At 44.6% G+C, this 27571-nt stretch overlaps 1 long non-coding RNA gene across 1 annotated transcript in view; it reads right to left on the minus strand.

Moving 5' to 3' along the window:
- LOC137378911 (uncharacterized) overlaps nucleotides 1-26045 on the minus strand; it is a 96110-nt gene extending 70065 nt beyond the window's left edge. The window contains exon 1 of the long non-coding RNA XR_010976709.1: nucleotides 25966-26045. This is a non-coding gene — a long non-coding RNA (uncharacterized lncRNA). The remainder of the gene's footprint in view (nucleotides 1-25965) is intronic.
- Nucleotides 26046-27571: the final 1526 nt, after the last annotated feature.

Genomic DNA, 27571 nt, shown 5'->3' on the forward strand with positions numbered 1-27571 from the left:
TTTTTCCAAGTACAACTTGACTAACACTTTCCCGGGACCAGTGCTAATCAAAAGCATTAATTTCAACCAATCCAGTTGAACAATTTTAAAATAACCCAGAAGAATAGGACCAACTTAGAGTTGGAGATACCTATCTCTCTAAGCAAAATGGTGACATAACCAAAGCAGCATTAAATAAGCAGTGGCAGTATACTTTTTAAAAGCCACATCTTATTATAATATATGAAAAATTTTACATCTGCATGTACTTCCTGTCTGCCTACTTGACTTCGTGTTGTTATACTTTTGTATCCCATTTTTCTATTCTTATATCTATCTTTGTAAAATGGAAAATGCCTATATCAACTCATCATTTTGTGCAATTGGGGCACTAAGTTATGTAATCTGGCCACTATCCCCTCGATTATTCAATTTTTTTATCCTCCATTTTTCCCAGGAACTGAAATTTCTGAAGTCCAAAACTCGACATTAATTAAAACTTTAAAATTCAAAAAATTACATATTTCTCAATAATGTGACTACATTTATCCATTGAATTTCCTTTTGGGTCTTTTAATGCCTTCATTAATGATATTTTTGGTCAATCTGTGATTCTTCAGCTTAAAACTTTTTCAGAATTATTTGAAGACATGTTAGCAGAAAAATTTCAGATGCTTTATTGAGGTGACATTTATATTGCATGCTTTCTACATAAAAATGAAGATATTGGTGTAGAAATTGCTTTAGACCAATTTGTGGGCCTGAACTTTGCATGGAACTTGTCACACTTGAACAGTCAACAACTTGCCATTTTACAAAAGTGACATTTAGGCCGCTTGCCTCATTTGCATATTGAAGAGCCTAACCTCTTTTTTATGTGTGGGCCCTGGCCACCTCTTTTTATGCCTTTAACAAAATAACAGGTGGCACAATTCCAGCACGTAATTAAAAATAAGCATTCTCCCGTTCGCCAAATTGGAAGCATAGGGGTCCATTTTACATATAAAAAGCAGCATTGAATTTCTAAACCAGTATCAAATTTCTTCATTTAATGTTTAAAACTTAAGTAAGAGAGAAGGGGAAAATTGGCCCATGCTGTGGAGATAGAGTCATAGAGACATACAGCACTGAAACAGGCCCTTCGGCCCACCAAGTCTGTGCCGACCATCAACCACCCATTTATACTAATCCTACATTAATCCCATATTCCCTACCACATCCCCACCTTCCCTCAATTCTCCTACCCACACTAGGGGCAATTTACAATGGCCAATTTACCTATCAACCTGCAACTCTTTGGCTGTGGGAGGAAACCGGAGCACCTGGCACATGGTCACAGGGAGAACTTGCAAACTCTGCACAGGCAGTACCCAGAACCAAACCTGGGTCGCTGGAGCTGTGGTGCTAACCATTGCGCCACTGTGCCACCCATTTACAGTCTCCATTTAAATGCCAGACAATCTGTTCTTATTTTTATATTTCCTATGTCCACAGTTATAATCTGAATTGTCTATATAAAATTGTCGCACTGTAATTATACTTTCCAGCCAGTGGGGCATTATCACCACAGGGGAGAAATGTGCAACTAAAGCATGACAGGTCTGACAGAAGCAAGGGCAAAGTTTCTGTTAGTTTTGCACCCAGATTCCAGCACAATTGGTCAAACCAATACAAAGAAATTGAGGAATTTTACACATAAGCAAGTTGCACCCCAAACCACTTACATTTGTGTTTTCTATGCTCATTTATGATGAATTAAGATTTAATTTGCTTGAATCAGGCCCTGCCCTATTGTTAAAGGTAAGGTATTTCTGTGCACAGAATGACTGCTGCATTTGTTCACATACATTACAACAGTGACTACACTACAAAAGTACTTAACTGACTATTGTGATGAAATATAAGTATAATAGGCTTAATTAGGTAGAATTTAGATATAATTAATATATTATATCTTTTAGAATTAACATTGAATAAATGGTCAGTTTTCAAGACTTACTTTTAAGAACAGGGTTAAAAATTCATAAACATCCCTGTTATGATAGACTGTGAAACAGAAACACCTTTTAAGCAAAAAAAAATCCATTCCAAGGTCTTCCAAGGTCTCTTCTACAATAGAATTAGAAGATAAAACACATTGAGACATCCTATGTGAGGTCAGTACTGATACCTATAAACTTAATTAGTTGATAATGTTAGTGATACAGACAGACTGACTCAGGAGGATGGTACAAAGTACCATAAAAAGACAATTACAGAGGATAAATTATAAAATGAAATGATACTTAGAAAAACAGATGCCAAGAAAACCCAATTACAATCATTTTGACCAGATAAAAGCTCATAATTTTCAGAGAAGGGAATTTCCAGCAAATAAATTAAGTGGGGATGGTAGCTAATGATATTACCGTATATGGATCTCAAAAGAAGGAAAAATACATACAGAAAGGTAACACCTACATTCTAAAAGATGAGTTGATAGATTAGTAACAGTATAAACATGAGAGTTTTGAATCAAAAAACAGAGGTATTGAACCATCAATAATTCTCAACCTATGGTACTTGGGGAATTTAAGGTAAAAGTTTACTTTAAATTTTGATGAATATTCTAAGATATTTTGCGGTAACATTGTCAAGGTTGAACTTTTGGATTCTATTTTAGAAATAAGATTATGTTTTACCTCTCTTAGTAATCTTTGCTATTGTAGTATACATAGCCACTTAAAGTATATTGCATGTTCAATTCTTTAATAAATTTATAAAAGTTAATAAATCATCTCATGTAACATTCTGTATACAACTACAAGAACCCCCTCTCTGTGACTCCTTAAGTGGGGAGATACTTACTGAAGAGAGTTTCCCAGACCCTTATAATATCTGGGATATTTATGACTTAGCTACAATTATTTTAAAAAAGGCTATCCAAAAGATAATAATATTCTCTGTTAGTTTTCTTTCTTTGAGGGAAGACTAGTTCAGTTCTTCAGACCCAAACAAGTGTCTGTAGGAATCTGTCTGGTCTGAACATAATTAAAGGAGACTTATAGGGATGTACGCATGATTTAATTTAGTCCCTAGAAGGGGTTAAATTCATAAATCACTTCACTCTCAAGTGTTTCTGGACATCCTGAGGTCATGAGAGACACTATATAAATGAAAGTCTTTCTTTTCTTCATAACAACAGTCTCAAAAAGAGAAGGCTGAGGGCTGACCTGATAGAAGTTTTTAGGATTATGCAAAAGTTTAATTTGACATCCACTTCTGGGCGAGACTAAAACTAGGGTCCATAAATATAAGAAAGACATGAATAAATCCAATAAGTGACTCAGGAGAAACTTCTTTACCCAGAGTAAGGTTCGAATGTGGAACTCACTATCACAAGGAGTAGTTGCTGAGAATAGTATTGATGTATGTAAAGGGAAGCTAGATAAACACATGAGGGCAAAAGGAATAGAGCTTTTGCTGATAGGGTTAGAGGGGAGGGGGGGCTCATATGGAGCATAAATAATAACATGGCCCAGCTGGATCGAATGGCCTGTTTCTGTGCTATACATTCTATATAATTCTATACAACTGCACTTCAAAAAGTGATTCATTGGATGTGGAGCAATTAGGGACATCCTGAAACATATCATACAATCCCATATAAATGCAAGATCATCAGTGGTATCTAAGACCTTTACTATTTGAACAAAAAAATGTAGAGAATTAACTGATGTCCGAGCAATTGATCCCAGTCAGTGAATCTTCCATTAATAGGCTTCAACTGACCTCCAATAAAGTGTGAATATAAACAGAAGTTTGGTGTCTGCTACAAAAAGAAAGACGCAGTCTCCCATGAGACAATTTGTGTCACATGCTGTAATAATATCGTGCTCATATCAATTTTCTATGTGGGAGGAAGACACTACTTGTCATCAAACATCCATTACCTGAATTATTCCAAACTAATTAATGGAAAGTCATACTCAGGTATGTGTCGAGATAGCTACAGTACAATAATTTGTCTAAGAATTTACTTCATGCCACAAACTGGATATAAGACAATGGATATCTGAAACATATAAGATCCTGAGGGCTGTTGACTGGGTGGTTGTGGAAAGGATGTTCTCCCCTTGTGGGAGAATCTAGAACCAAGGGTCACTACTTAAAAGTAAGGGGTTGCGCATTTAAGACAGAGATGAGGAGAAGTTTTTTTCTCTCAGAAGGTCATGAGTCTTTGGAATTCTCTTCCTTAAAAGGCAGTGGAAGCAGAGTCTTTTAATATTTTTAAGGTAGATGTAGATAGATTCTTGATAAACGGGGGAGTGAAAAGTTATTGGGGTAGGTGGGAGTGTGGTGTCGAGTTTACAATCAGAGCAGCCATGATCTTATTGAATGGCAGAGCAGGCTTGATGGGCCAAATGGCCTACTCCTGCTCCTAATTTGTATGTTCGTATGTATATAAATGCCAATATATAATGTTGACGAGAACTACATTAGGATTTAGTATGTGGCTCGCTACTGTGATTTTTGTGCCATATTTATGTTGTTATATTTATACTGTAAATGCAATGCAAAAATCCAAGTATAACAATGGTATTATTAATGTTCTCTCGAGATAAGGAGGCCCAAAAGAAAGAAAGAAAGAAAGAAATGCCCACTTGCTGAATATACAGATGAATTCTGTGTATTAACGTGAAATTGCATTGCGTGATAGTAGCATTGAAACACGTTGACAGGTTCATATGAAATTGTTCTATGCGTAGTTCAAGGAAGGTGTCAGTCAATTTGCCTTTTATTAAAATATGTTCCATGAATTTCATATGAATGTCCTAATGTGCTCATATGCTATATAACACATTGTGCTTTGAGCTCATGTACGTACTATTGGCTTCAGGCCATTGTACCTTAATCAAATAGTAAGAGTGAAAATTTTGCAGACTGAATATGTTGTAGATTGAATATGTTGATAACCAATAATCCCTTCGCAGCTGATGGGGACTAATAGCCCTCCAGATCCTTCTTCCCCTTCACTTCCATCTGACCCCACCCCTTCTGATCTGACCTCTTGCCGTGTATTCGCTGTACCCTCTGACCTTCCCTTCTCTGACGCTGAACGTTCTGTACTCAGCAAAGGTCTCAGTTTTATCCCCTTACGCACCCACCTCAATGAATTTCGTGCTCAGCATGACGTTGAGCTCTTCTTCCGTCGCCACCGCCTCCGGGCTCACTTCTTTGACCAGGAGTCCTCCCCCCGAGCAGTAGACCCATTCATCCACCTCCAGCATTTTCCCTCTACCGGGACCCCTCCCCCTGGCCTCTTACCCACTTTTCATTTAAAACTGTCGCCGCGACATTGGTCATCTCAATTTCTCTGCCCCCCTCACTCACTCTAACCTGTCCCCCTCTGAACCTGAGGCACTCCATTCTCTCAGGTCTAACCCCGACATGGTCATCAAATCTGCAGACAAGGGTGGTGCTGTTGTTGTATGGCGTACCGACTTCTACCTTGCAGAGGCTCAGCGCCAACTCTCAGACACTTCTTCCTACCTCCCTCTGGACCATGACCCCACCACCGAACATCAAGCTACTGTCTACAGGACTGTCACTGACCTCATCTGCTCGGGAGATCTTCCCTCTACAGCTTCCAACCTCATAGTCCCGCAACCCCGGACAGCCCGCTTCTACCTCCTTCCCAAAATCCACTAACAGGACTGTCCCGGCAGACCGATTGTGTCAGCCTGCTCCTGCCCCACTGAACTTATTTCTTCCTATCTTGACTCTATCTTTTCTCCTCTGGTCCAGTCTCTTCCCACCTACATCCGTTACTCTTCTGACGTCCTACGTCATTTTGACAATTTCCAGTTTCCTGGCCCCAACCGCCTCCTTTTCTCTAAGGACGTCCAATCTCTCTACACCTCCAACCCCCACCAGGAAGGTTTGAGGGCTCTCGCTTCTTCCTTGAACAGAGGCCTAACCAGTCCCCATCCACCACCACCTTCCTCTGCCTGGCTGAACTTGTTCTCACATTGAACAACTTCTCCTTCAACTCCACTCACGTCCTTCAAGGAAAAGGTGTTGCAATGGGTACCCGCATGGGTCCTAGTTATGCCTGTCTTTTTGTGGGATATGTCGAACATTCCTTGTTCCAGTCCTACTCAGGCCCCCTCCCCCAACTTTTTTCCCAGTACATTGATGACTGTATCGGTGCCGTTTCCTGCTCCTGCCCCGAGCTGGAAAACTTCATCAACTTTGCTTCTAATTTCCACCCTTCTCTCACCTTTACATGGTCCATCTCCGACACTTCCCTTCGCTTCCTCGAAATCTCTATCTCCATCTCTGGTGATAGGCTGTCTACTAATATCCATTATAAGCCCACTGACTCCCACAGCTATCTCGACCACACTTCTTCACACCCTGCGGCCTGTACGGAATCCATTCCATTCTCCTAGTTTCTCCGTCTCCCAGGCATCTGCTCTGATGAGGCTACCTTCCAGGACAGCACTTCTGATATGTCTTCCTTTTTTCTCAACCGAGGATTCCTCCCACTGTTGTTGACAGGGCCCTCAACTGTGTCCGGCCCATTTCCCACACCTCTACCCTCACCCCTTCCCCTCCCTCCCAGAACCGCGACAGGGTTCCCTTGTCCTCACTTTCCACCCTGTCAGCCTTCATATCCAAAGGATCATTCTCCACCATTTCCGCCACTTCCAGCGTGATGCCACTACCAAACGCATCTTCCCTTCCCTTCCCCTGTCAGCACTCCGAAGGGATTGTTCCCTCTGTGACACCCTGGTCCACTCCTACATTACCCCCACCACCTCGTCCCCTTCCCATGCCACCTTCCCCTGCAATCACTGGAGGTGTAATACCTGCCCATTTACCTCCTCTCTCCTCACTATCCCAGGCCCCAAACACTCCTTTCAGGTGAAGCAGTGATTTACTTGTACTTCTTTCAATGTAGTATACTGTATTCGCTGCTCACAATGTGGTCTCCTCTACATTGGGGAGACCAAACGTAGACTGGGTGACCGCTTTGCAGAACACCTCCGCTCAGTCCGCAAGCAGGACCCCGAGCTTCCGGTTACTTGCCATTTCAACACTCCCCCTTGCTCTGATGCTCACATCTCTGTCCTGGGATTGCTGCAGTGTTCCAGTGAACATCAATGCAAGCTCGAGGAACAGCATCTCATTTACCGATTAGGCACACTACAGCCTGCTGGACTGAACATTGAGTTCAATAATTTCAGAGCATGACGGGCTCCATTTTACTTTTATTTTCAGTTATTTTTTTTCTTTTTCCTTTTTTTAAAATATATTTTTTGTGTTTATTTTATTTTATTTCATCTTAGTTTGTTCAGTTTGCTAACCCACTTTTTTTCATGTTTGTACTGCGGCTGTTCAATTTTCAGTCTGTTAACACCCTATCTGTACTAATGCTTTGTCTTTCAACACACCATTAACATATTGTTTGCCTTTGCTCCACGACCTTCTGGTCAGCTATTCTGTGACCTTGTCCTATTTACACCTTCTCCTTTGTTATCTCTTGCCCCACCCCCGCTTTACTAGCTTATAACCTTTTACATTTCTAATATTTGCTAGTTCTGAAGAAGGGTCACTGACCTGAAACATTAACTCTGCTTCTCTGTCCACAGATGCTGCCAGACCTGCTGAGTATTTCCAGCATTTCCTGTTTTTATTTCAGATTTCCAGCATCCACAGTATTTTGCTTTTATTATCCCTTTAATATTATTTTTGTTGGGCACAACCTATTTATTTCAATGCATGGTACCCTTACATTATTTTGCGCAGCCGCGCAAGCACAGTATTTTAAAGGCAACAGTTTGGGTGCGGCCTGCATGGCACTTTCATGATTTCTGCACAGCCATGCATGCGCGCAGTTTAGAGGGAACAGTGTTGATAACCAGTAAGCCAATAATCCACCTATCCAACTGGATACCTCAAGCAGTAGACTCGTCACTGTGAAGTACAGGAGCCTGTCTGACAACTGTCTTGGATTTTTTTTCAAAAAATGCTTTATTCATAAAATTTGTAAAAATACATTACAAAACAATTCAAACTGGGCATTTCATAAAGTGCAATAAAGATCAGTTTTTATCAATACAGTATGAGTTGTCTCACTACCCTTTTTATTATTCATTCATGGGATGTGGGTGTCACTGGCCAGGCCAGCATTTATTGCCCATCCCTAATTGCCCTTGAGAAGGTGGTGGTGAGCTGCCTTCTTGAACCACTGCAGTCCATGTGAGGTAGGTACAACCCCCCACAGTACTGTTAGCAAGTAAGTTCCAGGATTTTGACCCAGCGACCCTTGCCATTTCAGATCATATTGACAATGTACATTTGTATTACATACCAAAAACATTCTTGGTGCATACAGCCTGAGGGGTTTTACACGGGTTCCAGCCCCTCGGTATACTATTATGGGAGGGCCTTAAGCAGTGGCCTTTCCCCATTGAGCCATTGTGGCAGCTGCTCCAAGTTACGTAGTCCTGGACCTTGGAGTGTGCTAGTCTGCAACACTTGATCGTGGACAGATCTTTCTACTGGAAAATCAGCAAGTTTCAGGCAGACCAAAAAGTGTCCATCACCGAGTTGATGATCCTCCAACCGCAGCTGATGTTTATCTTGGTGTGCACCCTGTGAACAGCCTGTAGAGCACTGAGTCCTGCACTATGGAGCTGCATGGGATGAAACTGGACAAAAACCACCGTATCCCTTTCCAGAACTATTTTGCAAAGGCACATTCCAGAAAGAGGTGGGCGACAGTCTCTTCCTCACTGCAGCCACCTCAAGGGCAGTGTGCAGAGGCCATGACACTCTAGGCGTGCAGGAAGGTTCTGACGGGGAGGGCCCTTCTCACCATCAGTTAAGCAATGTCTTGGTGCTTATTTGAAAGTTCGAGCAATGCGATATTCTGCCAAATGAGTTTTAAAGTCTGCTCGGGGAACCATTTGACAGGATTCCCCATCTCCTTTTCCTGCAGGGCCTCGAGGACGTTACATGCACACCCCTGCCTGATGGACTTGTGTTTTTTTTATTCATTCATGGGATGTGGGCATTGCTGGCTAGGCTAGCATTTATTGCTCTTCCCTAATTGCTCTTGAGAAGGTGATGCTGAGCCTCCTTCTTGAACCGCTACAGTCCATGTGGGATAGGTACAACCACAGTGCTTTTAGGAAGGGAGTTCCCGGATTTTGACCTAGCGACAGTGAAGAAACAACGATATAGTTCCAAGCCAGGATGGTGTGTGGCTTTGAAGGGAATTTGCAGGTGGTGGTGTTCCCATGCAACTGCTGCCCTTGTCCTTCTAGGTGGTAGAGCTCGTGGGTTTGGAAGGTGCTGTCGTAGGAGCCTTGGTGCATTGCTGCAGTGCATTTTGTAGATGGTACACACTGCTGCCACTGTGTGTCAGTGGTGGAAACATAGAAAAATAGAAAATAGGAGCAGGAGTAGGCCATTTGGCCCTTTGAGCCTGCCCCTGCCATTCATTATGATCATGGCTGATCATCCAACTCAGTAGCCTGTTCCGGCTTTCATCCAATATCCTTTGGTCCCTTTAGACCCAAGAGCTATATTTAACTCCTTCTTGAAAACATACTATGTTTTGGCCTCAACTGCTTTCTGTGGCAGTGAATTCCACAGGCTCACCACTCTCTGGGTGAAGAAATTTCTCCTCATCTCAGTCCTGAAAGATTTACCCTGTATCCTGAGACAATGACCCCTGTTTCTGGATTCCCCCACCATCCGGAACATTCTTCCTGCATCTACCCTGTCAAGTCCTGTTAGAATTTTATAAGTTTCTATGAGATCCCCCCTCACTCTTCTGAACTCCAGCGAATATAATCCTAACCGACTCAATCTCTCCTCATAAGTCAGTCCCGCCATCCCAGGAATCAGTCTGGTAAACCTTCGCTGCACTCCCTCTATAGCAAGAACATCCTTCCTCAGATAAGGAGACCAAAACTGCACACAATATTCCTAGTGTGGCCTCACCAAGGTCCTGTATAATTGCAGCAAGACATCTCTGCTCCTGTACTCAAATCCTCTCGCTATGAAGGCCAACATACCATTTGCCTTTTTTACCACCTGTTGCACCTGCATGCTTACCTTCAGCGACTGGTAAGTAGTGTAGGGGTCTCGTTGCGTATTCCCCTTTCTCAGTTTATAGCCGTTCAGATAATAATCTGCCATCCTGTTTTTGCTACCAAAGTGGATAACCTCACATTTATCCACATTATACTGCATCTGCTATGCATTTGCCCACTCACTCAATTTGTCCAAATCACCTTGAAGCCTCTCTGCATCCTCATCACAACTCACCCTCCCACCCAGTTTTGTGTGATCTGCAAATTTGGAGATATTACATTTAGTTCCCTCATCTAAATCATTAATATATATTGTGAATAGCTGGGGTCCTAGCACTGATCCCTGCAGTACCCCACTAGTCACTGCCTGCCACTCGGAAAAAGACCCATTTATCCCTACTCTTTGTTTCCTGTTTGACAACCAATTTTCTATCCATCGCAATACACTCCCCCCCAATCCCATGCGCTTTAATTTTACATCTAATCTAATTTAATGCTAATCTCTTATGTGGGACTTTGTCGAAAACCTTCTGAAAGTCCAAATAAACCACATCCGCTGGCTCCCGCTCATCAACTCTACTAGTTACATCCTCGAGGAATTCTTGTAGATTTGTCAAGCATGATTTCCCTTACGTAAATCCATGCTGACTCTGTCCAATTCTACTATTGTTCTCCAAGTGCTCTGCTATAAAATCTTTGATAATGGACTCTAGAATTTTCCTCACTACCAACGTCAGGCTGACTGGTCTATAATTCCCTGCTTTCTCTCTACCTCCCTTTTTAAATAGTGGGGTTACATTAGCTACCCTCCAATCTGTAGGAACTGTTCCAGAGTCTATAGAAGCTTGGAAGATGACCACCAATGCATCCATTATTTCTAGGGCCACTTTCTTAAGTACTCTGGGATTTGGACCATCAGGCCCTGGGGATTTATCAGCCTTCAATCCCATCCATTTCCCCAACACGATTTCTCTACTAATACTGATTTCTTTCAGTTCCTCTCTCTCACTGAACCTTGTGTTCCTCAACATTTCTGGTATGATATTTGTGTCCTCCTTTGTGAAGACAGAACCAAACTATGCATTTAGTGGGAGTGAATGTTTGTTGATGGGGTGCCAATCAAGTGAGCTGCTTTGGCCTGGATGGTGTCGAGCTTCTTGAGTGTTGTTGGAGCTGCACCCATCCAGGCAAGTGGAGAGTATTCCTTCACACTCCTGACTTGTGCCTTGTATATGGTGGACAGGCTTTGGGGAGTCAGGAGGTGAGTTACTCACTGCAGGATTCCTAGCAGTTACTCTCCTCACTAGCATGACTTAATACACTGGAATTATTCCTCATGACAGCCACATCACAGATAATTGACAATTTCATGCACGCTAACCATTTGGTTAAAGGGCACCTGCAAGTTAGCAGCTCTGGTTAATTTCAAAAGATGACTTCAATGAAGTATATTTGAATTTAAGCCCGACATCGGCTGCATTGGGCAGCCCAATTTTATAAAGTGGTCCTCAAGCATCTGTTAAGCATCCTATTTGCCTATTTCAGGGACAGGCTCTGGCCACCTCTTTTCTGCCTTCAGCAATATGGTGAGCAGCGGACTTCTGGCACAGAGCAAGCATTTCATTGTCTGCCATATTGGAGGCTTAGGTGCTGCTTTGAGCCTCAGAAACAGGTGCGATGTCACTGCATTTCCAGGCCACAATGTGTTTGATTAGATAATAAACAACACTGTGAGTTTTATCCAGCTATGCTCACGCCACTATCTGAAAGCCTCAGAGCAGCTCTGTATTTGAACATTTTCAATAAAGTTGTTCCTGAATGATCAGTCCAGAGTTCAGCCCACAGCCTTATTTATTCTCTCAATGTTGTGTGATATAATATGGGACTTATATTGCCATTGAGGTAAATTACAGTTGCAAAGAACAAAAGCTCTTCCAGACTCTATTTAAGTTATTTATATTAATCTTTAAATTGCAGTTTAAGCAATTAAATCACTTAATGATACTTAAAACTTTAAGTGCGTAAAAGTAAGAATAATGACATTCCTTCATTGCTGCAGTAGCAGGTCACTAAAAAGGACCTCTAAGTAAAGCTATATTTTGCCTCCAAAAGCATTTTACCCTTTGCCATGAAAGTCTTTCCAGGACAGGAAGAATCCAAGGCCTAGATCCTAAAGTCCAAGATTTAAATAGACCAAAAGACCACTGACCCAATAATAGTCAAGTAAACTTCAAGTTGTTAGGCTCATTAGGTAAAGGATATCTTATGATCTTAGAGTACCGACTCTTGAAAGATCACTGGTATTTTTTGTGTGTAATGTCGAATGACTACTGCTTCTTGAGTCTAACAAATTGATGTGGGATTGGAGTCATATATAGACCAGACTGGGTAAGGATGGCAACTTTCCTCTATAAACAACATTAGTGAGCTAATTATTTTATGTAAATTTGGCAGCTTCATGCTCACTGATACTGATATCAGACTTTCTTTTATTTCCCATTTTTTTTAAACAATTCAAATTCTCAAACTGCCATGGAGGGTTTACTGGTCCAATAATTTAAGCACTGCACTACTGTACACATTTTCTTTTGTTTTGAAAATTGTGCCCTAGCTACTGGACATTCTAGACAGTGGTTTTATCTTTTTACCACTATCTTTATAATTTGAGAACACAATATCATGAAGAATGTCTCTGAAGTAGGTCTTTTTTAAACTTTGTTTGATCCATTTTGTGGGATGTGGGCATCACTGGCCAGCATTTATTGCCCATCCCTAATTGCCTTTGAACTGAGGGTCTTCCTCGCTCATTTTTTAAGAGTCAACCACAATCACATGTAGGCCAGACCAGGTAAAAACAGCTGATTTCCTTCCTTAAAGGACATTAGGGAACCAGATGAGTTTTTACAACAATTGACAATGGTTTCATGGTCACCATTAGGCTAGCTTTTAATTCCTGATTCATTAATTGAATTCAAATTTCACCATCTGCTGTGAAAACCCATGTCCCCAGAGCATTAGCCTGGCCTCTAGATTGCTAGTCTAGTGACATTACTACTAAGCCACCGCCTCCCCTTAAAAGGGCAGTACTTCCAACTGCTCAAATAACAAAAAATTCAGGACTGATGAACTAGGGCAACTCTACTTTTAGCAGCTATATGCCTTTGAAGGCGAGATTTACAGACAAGCATAAAAAATTGTTAGTCTGATATTGAATGGATGATTGCTCCATATCAAAATATGAAAAAATACAACTTCTTTAACTGTACAGATCGATGAAATTTACATCAGATAACCATCAAAATAACATTTGCATCAGTGAAAAGACCACTTTGAAATAAATTAAAAGTCATAATTCAGTTGGAAGCTAAACAAAGTAATTCAAAATCTGCACTGTAAGTAATGGAAGCACAACACATAGAAAAGTGGAATCTGCCATAAGCCTCCTTTTTTCCCCTGATCCAATCCTCTATATCCTTTGACATCCAGGGTTCCTTGGACTTGTTGGTCCTACCCTTTAGCTTAACGGGTACATGTTGGCTCAGAACTCTCACTATTTCCTTTTTGAATGACTCCCACTGGCCTGATGTAGACTTTCCTACAAGTAGCTGCTCCCAGTCCACTTTGGTCAGATCCTGTTTTATCATATTAAAATCAGCCTTCCCCCCAATTCAATTCCTTCAAATGGTGGCCTTGTATTCAAGTGTCTAGACCCAACAAAGGAATTTCCTCCTTAAACCTCCCCACCGCCTCCTTAAAGCCCATATCTTAAACCAAGCTGTTGGCCACCCCTCCTAAAACCTCCTTCTTAGTCTTAGGCTGGGATTTTCAATTGCCAGTGTATTGGGAAGGGGTGCGGGCACGATTTGAAAATCATGTCCCCAGAGGGTTGCACTGGATCCCACTGCCTCTGGAGCGTGAGCCAGTATTCGAAGGGAGAATGGGAAAGGGGAAAAGGGGAAACCGCTTGCCTCCAATTAACAACCTATTAAGCTCCTTGAGGAGCCAGGGAGGGCAAGAAAGCAATTTTCAAAGTGGAGCTCGCCAAACCCGAACTGTCTGGTGCATGGACAGAGATTAAAGGCTTTTATTGATGTTGAAAAATTTCAGTAGCAGAGGACCCCTCCTAAAACCTCCTTCTTAGTCTTAGGCTGGGATTTTCAATTGCCAGTGTATTGGGAAGGGGTGCGGGCACGATTTGAAAATCATGTCCCCAGAGGGTTGCACTGGATCCCACTGCCTCTGGAGCGTGAGCCAGTATTCGAAGGGAGAATGGGAAAGGGGAAAAGGGGAAACCGCTTGCCTCCAATTAACAACCTATTAAGCTCCTTGAGGAGCCAGGGAGGGCAAGAAAGCAATTTTCAAAGTGGAGCTCGCCAAACCCGAACTGTCTGGTGCATGGACAGAGATTAAAGGCTTTTATTGATGTTGAAAAATTTCAGTAGCAGAGGAATCTTACGCCAGATTGTTTTTTATTACTCGTTCATGGGATGTGGACATTGCTGGCAAGGACAGCTTTTATTGCCCATCCCTAATTGCCCTTGAGAAGGAGGTGGTGAGCTGCCTTCTTGAACCTCTGCAGTCCATGTGGGGTAGGTACACCCACAGTGCTGTTAGGAAGGGAGTTCCAGGATTTTGACCCAGCAACAGTGAAGGAACGGCGATATAGTTCCAAGTCAGGATGGTGTGTGACTTGGAGGGGAACTTGCAGGTGGTGGTGTTCCCATGCATCTGTTGTCCTTGTCCTTCTAGTTGGTAGAGGTCGCGGGTTTGGAAAGTACTAGCTAAGGAGCCTTGGTGCGTTGCTGCAGTGCATCTTTTATTTGGTACACACTGCTGCCACTGTGCGTCAGTGGTGGAGGGAGTGAATGTTTGTGGATGGGGTGCCAATCAAGTGGGCTGCTTTGTCCTGGATGGTGTCGAGTTTCTTGAGTGTTGTTGGAGCTGCACCCATCCAGGCAAGTGGAGATTATTCCATCACACTCCTGACTTGTGCCTTGTAGATGGTGGACAGGCTTTGGGGAGTCAGGAGGTGAGTTACTCACCACAAGATTCCCAGCCTCTGACCTGCTCTTGTAGCCACGGTATTTAAGTGGCTACTCCAGTTCAGTTTCTGGTCAGTGGTAACCCTCAGGATGTTGATAGTGTGGGATTCAGTGATCGTAATACCATTGAATTTCAAGGGGAGATGGTTAGATTCTCTCTTGTTTGAGATGGTCATTGCCTGGCACTTGTGTGGCGTGAATGTTATTTGCCAGTTTGCATGCTTTACCTTCCATTTGGCCGTTTGGCTACTTTTGTGCTCGTTGAGGCTGTTGGCCCTTTAATGTGTTGCCTGCTCTCTTCTGCAAGGCAGCAGCAGGCCCCATCATGGCTGCCGTCTGCCTTTGCTGCTTGCGCTCTGCAGGCAATTAGGGCATTTACATTTAAAGTTAGTGTTGTTGGAGTGACTCAGTTGCGATATGGGGTGGGACCGGGAAATTATCTGGGCATCCGATTTCCGACCCTGATTTGGAAATCCAGTGTAATAAAAACAGAAAGTGCTGGAAATACTCAGCAGCTCAGACAGCATCTGAAAAACCTTTGCCAGTTCTGATGAAGGGTCACTGACCTGAAACGTTAACTCTGCTTCTCTCACCACAGATGCTGCCAGACCTACTGAGTATTTCCAGCACTTTCTGTTTTTATTTCAGATTTCCAGCATATACAGTATTTTGCTTTTATTTTTGACTGATTACACCTTTCTGAAATGCCTTCGGCCATTTTGCTGTATTAAAGATGTATAAATGCAAGTTTTGTTATGTGTTTGGTTCTTGTTTATTGAATTTAAGAATTTGAAGTAATATATGAATTTATTTTATACAATTTCATATCTCACATGCCTGCATATGGCTCTCCTCTTCCGTCTTCTTTCTAGACTGTAGAACCTAATTTTTCTGATAACACATCCATTTCACACTTCGGACCAATTGCTCCCAGCACCCAGCCTCACTGGCTGTGTGTGCACATTCAGAAAACTAGTTGTTCGGGGTCTTTTTGCGATTCTCTGAACCAATGTTCCCTCTAAGTTGTGTGGCTGTAAATTACATTGTACCATGCAGTGACACAAACAGGCTGCACACCACAATCAGGGAATATTGCTCTGATCCCTCATCAATGCACTTTTTCCAATGTATTGCAATTATTTTGAGGAGTGATGATCAAAGCTGAGCACAGCTGGAGGAGTGGATAATTTGCCCATTTTAGAAACTACTTGATTTTCGGAATGAAAATCTATCAGTTTCTGCACCTCCGCTCAGTCCGCAAGCATGACCCTGAGTTTCCAGTTGCTTGCCACTTTCATTCATCACCTATCTCTCATGCCGTGTTCCAGTGAAGCTCAACACAAGCTTGAGGAACAACATCTCATCTTCCGATTAGGCACTTTACAGCCTTCTGGACTCAACATTGAGTTCAACAATTTCAGACCATGACCCAGTCTTGCACTTGTTTCTCATGTTTTTGCTTTTGAACTGAGCAGTTCATTATTCTGCCATTAGCACAGTCTCTGGAGAAATGCTGTTTTTTTTACTCCAACTATTATCACTCTCTTTGCCTTTTCTTCCATGACATCTTTGTCATTTAATCTCTCCCGTCCTCCACCCTATCACAGATCTTTCCTTTTGTCTTCATTCCCCTTCCCTCCTTTCACTTGCTTGAAACCTGTTACATTTCTAACCTTTGCCAGTTCACAGACCTGAAACGTTAACTCTGTTTCTCCCTCCACAGATGCTACTAGACCTGTTGCATATTTCCAGCACTTTCTGTTTTTATTTCAGTTTCTGCAATGTAAGAGTGAAGCAGTGGCTGGAATTTATCGTTGGGTGGGGAGCCCCATCCACCGGCCGAAAAGTTGGTGGTGAGTCTGCCTCCACCAGGCCAGAGGAGTCAGACCGGGATTTTTCATTCCCCTAGCCCTTAATTGGTCTTGGGCGGGACTTCAAGCTCCTTGAGACAGGAAGTCCCATCTAATGGAGCTGCTGGCCAATCGGCAGGCCAGCAGATCTTAGTCCCGGTGCGTGGCCACTCATGGGACTACACCCAGCCACTGGAAGGAAGATGATGAACGGCCCTGGAACAAAGGTAAATTTTTAGGGCCTCGCCGAGGGACAATCGGTTGGGCCCCGGCGAAGCAAAGGGGCTCGGTTAGGGAGGTGGGAGGAGTGTTGTACGTTGGGGGCAGCCCTCTGTGACACAGAAGATGCCCGATCAGGAGGGCCCCTCACCAGCCCACAGTAAGGCTGCCTGGTTTCACCAGGATGGCTTTTTGAGGCCTCAGCTGCCCACCAGTCTAGGGTAAAATACCCAGGGCAGCGGGCGGAGGCCCTTAAGTGGCAGTTAATTGGCCACTTAAGGGCCTTGATTCGTCTGGGGCGGGCGGGCCATTACTCACTGCCGCCGCCCCGCGTAAAACTGCAACGGGGGCAGAAAGGGGTTGGGGACGCCGCCCCCCCCCCCCCCCCACTGCCCGCCTCCCACTCAATTTTACACTCATCCACCCCCCACCTCTGCCACCAGCCTGCTCATTTGGTGGGCATAAAATGGGTCAGCCAGTGGGTCAGATTACGGCCCAGATGGTGAAATTGAAAATTATCTTCTGTACTTCCAATGTAGATGAATAGTAGTCAAACCACACCGTGTTCAATTCTTCAATTCTGCAGGATAACTTCTTAACTTCTAGAAACTTGTATTCTATTGCGGTGAGTATATATCCCAGCATTCTATGAGTTTTCTATAAGCCTCTATAAACAGTGTCCAAATCACACGCTGCTTCCACAGTACGGACTTGGGCGTGCAGCAAAGTTAGACTCAACCAAAGAAGCTGCATCATTCCAAGCAGAAGGGCCGCCCGCACATCAACGCTAACAGAATTTCATATCCACAGCTGTAACATAAGTTTCTAAATTCACCTGAAAAAGCCCTTCAAAACACTCCTATAGGGGATGCAGAGACCAAGTGGGCCCACATCAGAGATGCCATCTATGACTCAGCAATGACCACCTTTGGCAAACGTGAGAAGCAGAATGCACACTGGTTTCAATCTCACTTTGAAGAGCTGGAACCTGTCATAGCTGCTCAGCGCATTGCACTGTTGAACTACAAGAAAGCCCCCAGCGAGTTAACACCTGTAGCACTTAAAGCAGCCAGAAGCGCTGCACAAAGAACAGCCAGGCACTGTGCAAATGACTACTGGCAACACCTATGCAGTCATATTCAGCTGGCCTCCGACACCGGAAACAGCAGAGGAATGTATGATGGCATTAAAAGAGCTTTTGGGCCAACCATCAAGAAGATCGCCCCCCTCAAATCTAAATCAGGGGACACAATCACTGCCCATCGCAAGCAAATGGACTGCTGGGTGGAGCACTACCTAGAACTGTACTCCAGGGAAAATGTTGTCACTGAGACCTCCCTCAATGCAGCCCAGTCTCTGCCAGTCATGGATGATCTGGACAAACAGCCAACAAAATTGGAACTCAGTGATGGCCATTGATTCTCTAGCCAGTGGAAAAGCCTCTGGGAAGGACGGCATTACCCCTGAAATAATCAAGAATGCAAAGCCTGCTATACTCTCAGCACTCCATGAGCTGCTTTGCCTGTTCTGGGATGAAGGAGCAGTACCCCAGGACATGCGTGATGCCAATATCATCGCCCTCTATAAGAACAAGGGTGCAACAAATATCGTGGAATCTCCTTGCTCAGCATAGTGGGGAAAGTCTTCGGTCAAGTGTTTTAAACAGACTCCAGAAGCTGGTTGAGCATGTCTACCCTGAGGCACAGTGTGGCTTCCAAGCAGAGAGATCCACCATTGACATGCTGTTCTCCCTTTGCCAGATACAGGAGAAATGCCACGAACAACAGATGCCCCTCTACGTTGCTTTCATAGATCCCACCAAAGCCTTTGACCTCATCAGCAGACGTGGTCTCTTCAGACTACTAGCAAAGATCGGATGTCCACCAAAGCTACTAAGTATCATCACCTCATTCCATGACAATATGAAAGGCACAATACAGCATAGCTGTATCAATGGCTGTGTTCTCGCACCTACACTGTTTGGGATCTTCGTCTCCCTGCTGCTCTCACCTGCGTTCAAGTCTTCAGAAGAAGGAACTTTTCTCCACACAAGATCAGATGGCAGGTTGTTCAACCTTGCCCGTCTTAGAGTGAAGACCAAAGTACGGAAGGTCCACATCAGGGAACTCCTCTTGCTGATGATGTTGCATTAACAACCCACACAGAAGAGGGTCTGCAGAGACTCATCAATAGGATTGCGGCTGCCTGCAACGCATTTGGCCTAACTATCAGCCTCAAGAAAACGAACATCATAGGACAGGACGTCAGAAATGCTACATCCATCAATATTGGCAACCACGCTCTGGAAGTAGTTCAAGAGTTCACCTACCTAGGCTCAACTATCACCAGTAACCTGTCTCTCAATGCAGAAATCAACAAGCGCATGGGAAAGGCGTTCGCTGCTATGTCCAGACTGGCCAAGATGGTGTGGGAAAATGGCGCACTGACACGGAACACAAAAGCCCGAGCGTATCAAGCCTGTGTCCTCAATACCTTGCTCTATGGCAGTGAGGCTTGGACAATGTATGTCAGCCAAGAGCGACGTCTCAATTCATTCCATCTTTGCTGCCTCCAGAGAATCCTTGGCATCAGGCGGCAGGACCGTATCTCCAACACAGAAGTCCTCTGCGCTTGAGATGCCTTGGCCATGTGAGCCGCACGGAAGATGGCAGGATCCCCAAGGACACATTGTACAGTGAACTCGTCACTGGTATCAGACCCACCGGGCATCCATGTCTCCGCTTTTAAGATGTCTGCAAACGTGACATGGAGTCCTGTAACATTGACCACAAGTCGTGGGAGTCAGTTGCCAGCGATCGCCAGAGCTGGCGGGCAGCCATAAAGACGGAGCTAAAGAGTGGCGAGTCGAAGAGACTTAGCTGTTGGCAGGAAAAAAGGCAGAAGCACACGGAGAGAGCCAACTGTGTAACAACCCCAACAACCAGTTTTATCTGCAGCGCCTGTGGAAGAGTTTGTCACTCTAGAATTGGCCTTTATCGCCACTCCAGGTGCTGCTTCACAAACCACTGACCACCTCCAGGCGCTTACCCATTGTCTCTCGAGACAAGGAGGCCAAAGAGAGAGAGAAAGAGAAAGAGATGAGCTTTTTAAATTGTTTCACCACATTGTTTTAGGTACCACAGCATATTACGCATGTACTTATGTTTCACAATAGCGTTAATGCAGCACAGCTCTAGGTGACACAGCAATCCGGTGGATCAACTGTATGTTTCCCTTAATTACTACATTTCAAATGCGATCTGTAAGAACTCAGAGAACAATGCTCACAAAAACTTTGCCAAGTAAAATTGCATTGTAACCTTTTCCCTTGTTGGCTGATATGTGCAGGTGGTTTTGGAGGTGGAGGTTAGGGTGCTTGAGGTGATGAAGGGCTTATCATTAAATTACCGGGATTTCAAAGCTAGACCTTGAATTGCAGCAGTAATGACACTACCTTGACACTGTAATCTCAAGGTTTGAACAATCTCAAGTCTTTTATGACCACATGAAAGTCTTATGGTATATTATTAAGTTTACCAATGTCTTTCATTGGATAAAAAGTATTATCCTGAATCTTACTGTCAGCAGTTTTTCTCATGCCATGTAATTATTAGTTACTGAAGCAAGTTGATTGCCTGAGTATGATAAATTAAGCAACAGTAACACCTAGAAACAAACACTGAGTGAGTGCAGCTATTGGGGGATGGGTAAGAGGTTAGAATTTATTGATAGCCATCCGATTATTTTGTCTAGAATGCTGAGACCCCCAAAAAATCCATGAACTGCAAGACTAGTGGTTGTCCTCCAATGTTGACCCTGCCAGAATTTGTATAGTCAGCAGGAGGGTACCTAACTTGCATGGAACTGACGGCTGCCTGTGCCACTAAAGGTGTATCTCTGGTGCACCCACTCCTACGCGCCACCTCCCCGCCCTATACGGCCAAAAATCCAGTGCCCAGTCACCATTGCCTGACACCCCATTCTACCCCATTTTTGCCCCAGGATTGTGGGCAGGGTAGGGATGGGGAATGGATGGTGGATTCAATTATTTTCCAGAGTGCAGATTGCTGCCCTCAGCTGGATCCTCCCAATGGAGCACATGCAATCCTCGCTAGAGGCCAGAACACCTCATCTCACTCAGCAAACCAGCCTCCAGTCATACTTCAGATCCCAAATAAGGTGGAGAAGTGGGTCTAGGGAATCACACAATCACAGAATTGTTACAGCACAGAAGGAGGCCATTCAGCCTGTTGTGTCTGTGCTGATTTTCTGAAGGAGCAATTCACCTAGTGTCACTCCCCTGCCTTCTCCCCGTAGCATGTTCTTCCCTTTCAGATAACAATCCATTCCCTCTTGAATGCCTTGATTCCACCACACTCTCAGGCCACACATTCCAGATCATAAACACTCGCTGGTTGAAAAAGCTTTTCCTCAAGTCACTATTGCTTCTTTGGCCAATTCTCTTATATTGCTCTGGGGATAATTTTGAATGATAGCATAAAGCAAACAATATAAACTTGACCACCTGTTAAACAGCTCTCATGATTTTCATTTCGTTTGAGGAGAAAAGTCCAAAAAGTGAAACAAAAGGCAGAATTTTAATTGCCAAGGGGAAGCAGATTCAGGTGCAGACATGGGGCTGGAATTTATGCTGGGTGGACGAGAGCTGGCCACCAACGTAAAAGTCGGTGGCGAACTCGCTTCCGCCCAGTCCGGCGATCTGACACACATTTTAAGGGTCCCCGGGCTTTAATTGTTCCAAGGCGGGACTTCCACCCGCTTGAGGGAGGACATTCTGCCTCATTGAGCTGCCGGCCAATCATCGGACTGGCAGCTTTTAGCCGCAGCAGCGCCACTGGGAGCGGTGGCCACTGCTGGGACTGCAGCCAAGCCGAGGACATGGAGCCAGGACTGAAGGTATGTAAGGGTTGCCTAACCAGGGAGATCGGATGCGCCCCGGTGATGCAAGGGTGGTCGTTTGGGGGGAAGGGGGGGCGTCTCAGGTCCTGGGGGTGGTTGAGGAAGCAGGGCCAGCCCTCAGTTAGGCACCCTGTGACCGATTGTCAGGCCCCCCCCCCCTCCTGGTGCACTGAGAGGCCACCAAGTATCACTGGGCGGCCTTTCACGTCTCCCGACACCTGCTTGCCACAGTAAAATACCCGTGGAGGCATGGGAAGGCCCTTAAGTGGCCATTAAGTGGCCACTGAAGGGCCTTAATTGGCCTGGGGTGAGCAGCCAGTTTCTGGAGGTGGGAACGGGCCGAGAAGGCGTCCCGGAGCCTCCCGCTCAATTTTACACCGCCACCCCAACCCCCTCGCCACCATCCGGCTTGCTGAGATGGTGTAAAATTCCGGCCTTGATGTGGGGGTGGGGGAGGTTTAAAGCCCCAGGAAGTGGCATTGGATCGGGAGCCAGATATGATCCCGTCCACTTCTGCGTTTAACTTGGGAGGGTTTGCAGGTGAGTGGGAAACCTCTGTGGAGTTGTCGAGTAAGTAATTTCAATATATAAATCCCCAATTAAGTAGAGGATTTAATCCAGCATTCTGGCTTTAACAGCCAGCACATCGGTTTCCCGAGCTGTGCGCAACAGTCAACCAGCCGAGAGCACAGAGGGAGTGTTTATTCAGTGAAACTGAGAGGCTGGGAAACATTCAAAGGTTGAAACTGAATAGCTGCAGCCCTACTCAGGTGAGAGGCTGGTGCTCACAGAACTTCTTCTAAGAGTGTGGTTTCACTGCTTGCCAGAGGATTTCCAGCTTCTTGGATTTTACTCACCTTGATCTGCACTTCCCTTCTGTTAACCTTCACCACGGCATTGGAGCAGCTTATGCAGCTCTACCTTGGACCTCCGATAAGGAGGAGCAGCAACAGCAGCAGCTGCCTTCTCCTCAGCCACAGATCACTCCATTTCACTTCAACCTCATACATTTAGTACTGCTACAAGCCTCATACTCACATCTTACAGCTTGTACACACTGCCAACTATTCAGACATGGCAGCCACATCACCCAAACATATTGTACGACACTCACTGACACATATCCCTCTCTCTTGCAAGAGAAGGTGGCCCATTTGCGGAGGTAGCAGAAGCTAACTGAAGGGGGAGAGGCTCGTCTCCATGCTCTAACCCCCATAGAGGCGATGATGCTGGCCAAAATTGGAAGGGCCATTGCTGAGTCCGTGACCAGCAGTGGGGCTGAATCCTTTGAAGATAGCGCTATCTTTCTACCTAATTCTCCATCTAAAATCACACTTACCCCTCATCCCACATTCTCTTCTGACATACAAGCTGCAGATGGTGTAAGCATCTTAGTTTCTTCCCTCACATCACCACAACCTTGCCCTTGCCCCTTTTACCTAAGAATGGCAACATGAGCAGGCAGTGGAGGAACACCAAGAAGACAGTAATAATGAAGATGCACTGTCCCTTGAGCCACCAGCTCAGATACTGCATGTATCTTAAAAGGTAGATTAGAGACAGGATCTGCATGAGATACTGGACATTAATAGGCTGCAACCAGGGCAAGAAGCAAGGATAACACAGGTGTCAGCTCACCAGACAGTGAGGTCACATACAAGGTCTGCTTCAGAGGGCTGAGATGATGGGCCAGGCTACAGAAGAAGGCTGATGTGTGTACACAATGAAGAATTGGTGCATTGGAAAACCTGCCAGCAAGCTTGCATTCAATGTCAAAGAGCATGGAGGAGTCTGGCACCAACTAGGTACAGGGCATTGTGCAGAGCTTGGGGCCCATCCTTTCCAGCAGGGAAGTGGTGGCCAAATCTAGCAGCAGAATTGTGGACCAAACCATTATGCAATGTCTCATGGCCGATGTCTCAGATTTCATTGCAACACAAGCATCTTCCATCAAAAGTCTGAGTACTGCAGTAGAAGTTCAGACTGCTGCAATCAAGGCTGTGGATCCTAGCATACGAAAAGGATTGCAGGGTCTCACAACAGGCCAGCAATCTGTCCGACAGATTACTAGGACTGCTGAGACATTGCCCTGGGGGAGTGGCAGTGGCTCCATGGAGCATGAGCCTGCTGTCCTCTCTCAGGATGACAGCATTCGTGCTCCCAACACTGCCACTTCACCAGTGTCCTTGTTACTTGTCAGCCAGCCAGCCCAGACTGCTGCCTTCCCTGTCCCACTGCTGCAGTCTGAAGCCGGGCATTCTAGGTCCTGAACAGTTTGAGGTCATCCTACAAGGTCATCTGCAGTTTCCTCTACTTGCTACGCTGCAGGCACTGAGATAGCATTTTGTAGAAGCACTAGGATAGGAAAAGACACATGGAAGACAGGCACTAAGGGAGTGAACAAGGGTGATTAGTTGCATATTGTACGCAATATGGCATGATTTCATTTATGAATTTGGTTTGGAATGTTTATTTTGTGTGAGTTTTTGATTGTTTTTTGATTGTTCCTGCATTATGGCTACGAGGACAATGTTTTAGTTAGTGACAGAGGGAAGGTAAGGAGTGTGGTAATGTTGGTGAATGGGGAATCGCACTAGAATTAATTCTTCAGGTACAGACCAGGCAGAAAAGGGCTGTCTAAGTTGTGTGCATCCCCCACCCCCCCCACCAACCCCCCGCCCCCCACAACCTTTTCCTCCTTTCCTCCTCTTCCTCAGCACCTTCTCACCTGATAGATGGTGGGAAGAAGTCTCCCCTAATGATGTTAATGTTTTGCAGCACACAGCATACCATCACAAGTCTTGAGGTCAGCTCAACCGAGCATAGCAAGGCTCCTCCAGAGTGGTCCAGGAAGTGGAATCATTGTTTCAGCATGCCAATGGTCTGCTCTATCATATTCCTTGTGGCAACATGGCTCTCAATGTATGCATGCTGCACAGGTCTGTGTGGGTTATGAACCAGAGGCATGAGCCATGTCGGTAGTGGATAGCCCTTGTCACCCAGTACCCACCCTTTGGCTTTCTATAGTGGCTCCAATGCAGCTGGCACAGCGGACTGCTGCAGAATGAAAGCATTATGACTACTGCCAAGATACCAGGCATTGGGCTGCATGATGTTCTGCCAATGGTCACACACCAGCTAGACGTTGAGGGAGTAAAATCTCTTTTGGTTTCAGTGCATTACAGAGTTGACATGCCGTGTAAAGCAATGTGTGTGTATTATGGCACCTTGCACCATGGGGAAGCCTGCAAATCTTGCGTACCCTCCTGCTCATTCCACTTGCTTGTCTCTGGCAAGAGGGAATGAAATGAAGTTATCTCTCTTTGGATAGAGACCTTCAGTGACCTTGATTATGCAACAACAGATGATAAACTGCAAAATATTTTTTAATACCTCCAGCATTAGCCCGGAAGGAGCTAGACGCATAAAATTTAATTATCATGGTCATCTTCACAGCCACTAGCATTGCAGTCCTTGCCCTGTGCTGAGACAGCAGTTGTGGCTGCAGCAGGTGGCAGATTTCGATAATGACATCCTTAGTGTAGGTCTCACACATTGTTCCTCACTGAGAACCTGTAGGACAAGTAGGACCTGAACACCATGTCCAATATGGTCTCCCTCTTCTAGCAGCCGGTCTTTCTTTGTGTGGCCTCTGCTCATTGTCCCAATGATGCTTTAATCGGAGCAGAAGGCCCCAATGTCTGAGAGCAAGTGGTTTGTACAGAAATCTTGAAGATACCAAGAAGTCCTTTAGCACCTGCCACACCACTCCATGTAGCCTTTTGAAACACGAAACAATTATGGAAAGCATCAAAAAAGTGTACAATTGTAGCAACAGCCAGAAGAAATCAACCAGCAACTAACCTGTAAGTTGTTGATGATCCCCTTAAATAGTGGTGTGGGGCATCCTTCCTGCTGTTTAGTGCGTGCCAGCTATACGAGGTTAAGAGAGGGCATCAGCTGGAGCAAAATGGCAGTGCTGCCAACAAATCAGCATTACACACTGATTAACGTCATGATCTGACTGCTCTGCATACTTCCGCCTTTACCACAAGTGTCTGGCGTGCTTCACATCAGAAGTTTGCGTGCAAGCTGCAGACATCATGTTGGAACCCTAAGCGCCCATAAAATGGGTTCTGGTGAAAGGTAATTGATGAAACATTAACACTATTTCTCTCTCTACAGATGCTGCCTGACCTGCTTATTTTTTATAGCATTTTCTGCTTTTGTTAACTAAATTATTATAATCCCCTAAGCTTTCATGCTGCTATTGTGTAGTATCAGCATGTTCAGTGTAAAGGTACTCTTATTAACTGAGACTTTAAGTGTTTTTAAAGGAATAAGACCAATAGTTTTCTGATCACTATTTGCATCAGTACATATTTCTGTAAATAATTTTATGTTTAATGTAAATGAGGAGCTCTGCAACTTTAAATGAAGTCATAGCTATATTTGATCAATGTGAAATTTTAATTAGCCTTCTGTCAGTGCATAGTAATGGTTTCAGTTGCTTTTCCTCTACCCATTACAGATTTATATCATACCTCATAAAACTTTTCAGCAAATGAGACATAAACTAGCCTGTCTGAATGAGATACAGATTAGCAAATGTTGAAATCGAGTGACCATTGCCCCAGTTTCAAATGGATGATATTATTCAAAAAGAGCTTTATTAACACCTGTTTCTTATGGTGTAATTTATAATTCATTTTTTTTTATTATTCATGCATGGGATGCGATGCTGGCGAGGCCAACATTTATTGTCCATCCCTAATTGCCCTTGAGAAGGTGGTGGTGAGCTGCCTTCTTGGACCGCTGCAGTCCATGTGGGGTAGGTACACCCACAGTGCTGTCAGGAAGGGAGTTCCAGGATTTTGACCCAGCGACAGTGAAGGAACGGCGATATAGTTCCAAGTCAGGATGGTGTGTGGCCTGGAAGGGAACTTGCAGGTGGTGGTGTTCCCATGCATTTGCTGCCCTTGTCCTTCTAGTTGGTAGCTGTCGCGGGTTTGGAAGGTGCTGTCGAAGGAGCCTTGGTGAGTTGTGCAGTGCATCTTGTAGATGGTACACACTGCTGCCACTGTGTGTCAGTGGTGGAGGGAGTGAATGTTTGTAGATGGGGTGCCAATCAAGTGGGCTGCTTTGTCCTGGATGGTGTCGAGGTTCTTGAGTGTTGTTGGAGCTGCACCCATCCAGGCAAGTGATGAGTATTCCATCACACTCCTGATGTGTGCCTTGGAGATGGTGGACAGGCTTGGGGGAGTCAGGAGGTGAGTTACTCGCCGCAGGATTCCTAGCCTCTGACTTGCTCTTGCAGCCATTGTATTTATATGGCTACTCCAGTTCAATTTCTGGTCAGTGGTAGCCCCTAGGATGTTGATAGTGGATGATTCAGCGATGTTAATGCCATTGAATGTCAAGGGGAGATGGTTAGATTCTCTCTTGTTGGAGATGGACATTGCCTGGCATT

The sequence above is a fragment of the Heterodontus francisci genome, chromosome 1 (assembly GCF_036365525.1).
Source record: "Heterodontus francisci isolate sHetFra1 chromosome 1, sHetFra1.hap1, whole genome shotgun sequence".
NCBI classification, from domain to species: Eukaryota; Metazoa; Chordata; class Chondrichthyes; order Heterodontiformes; family Heterodontidae; genus Heterodontus; species Heterodontus francisci.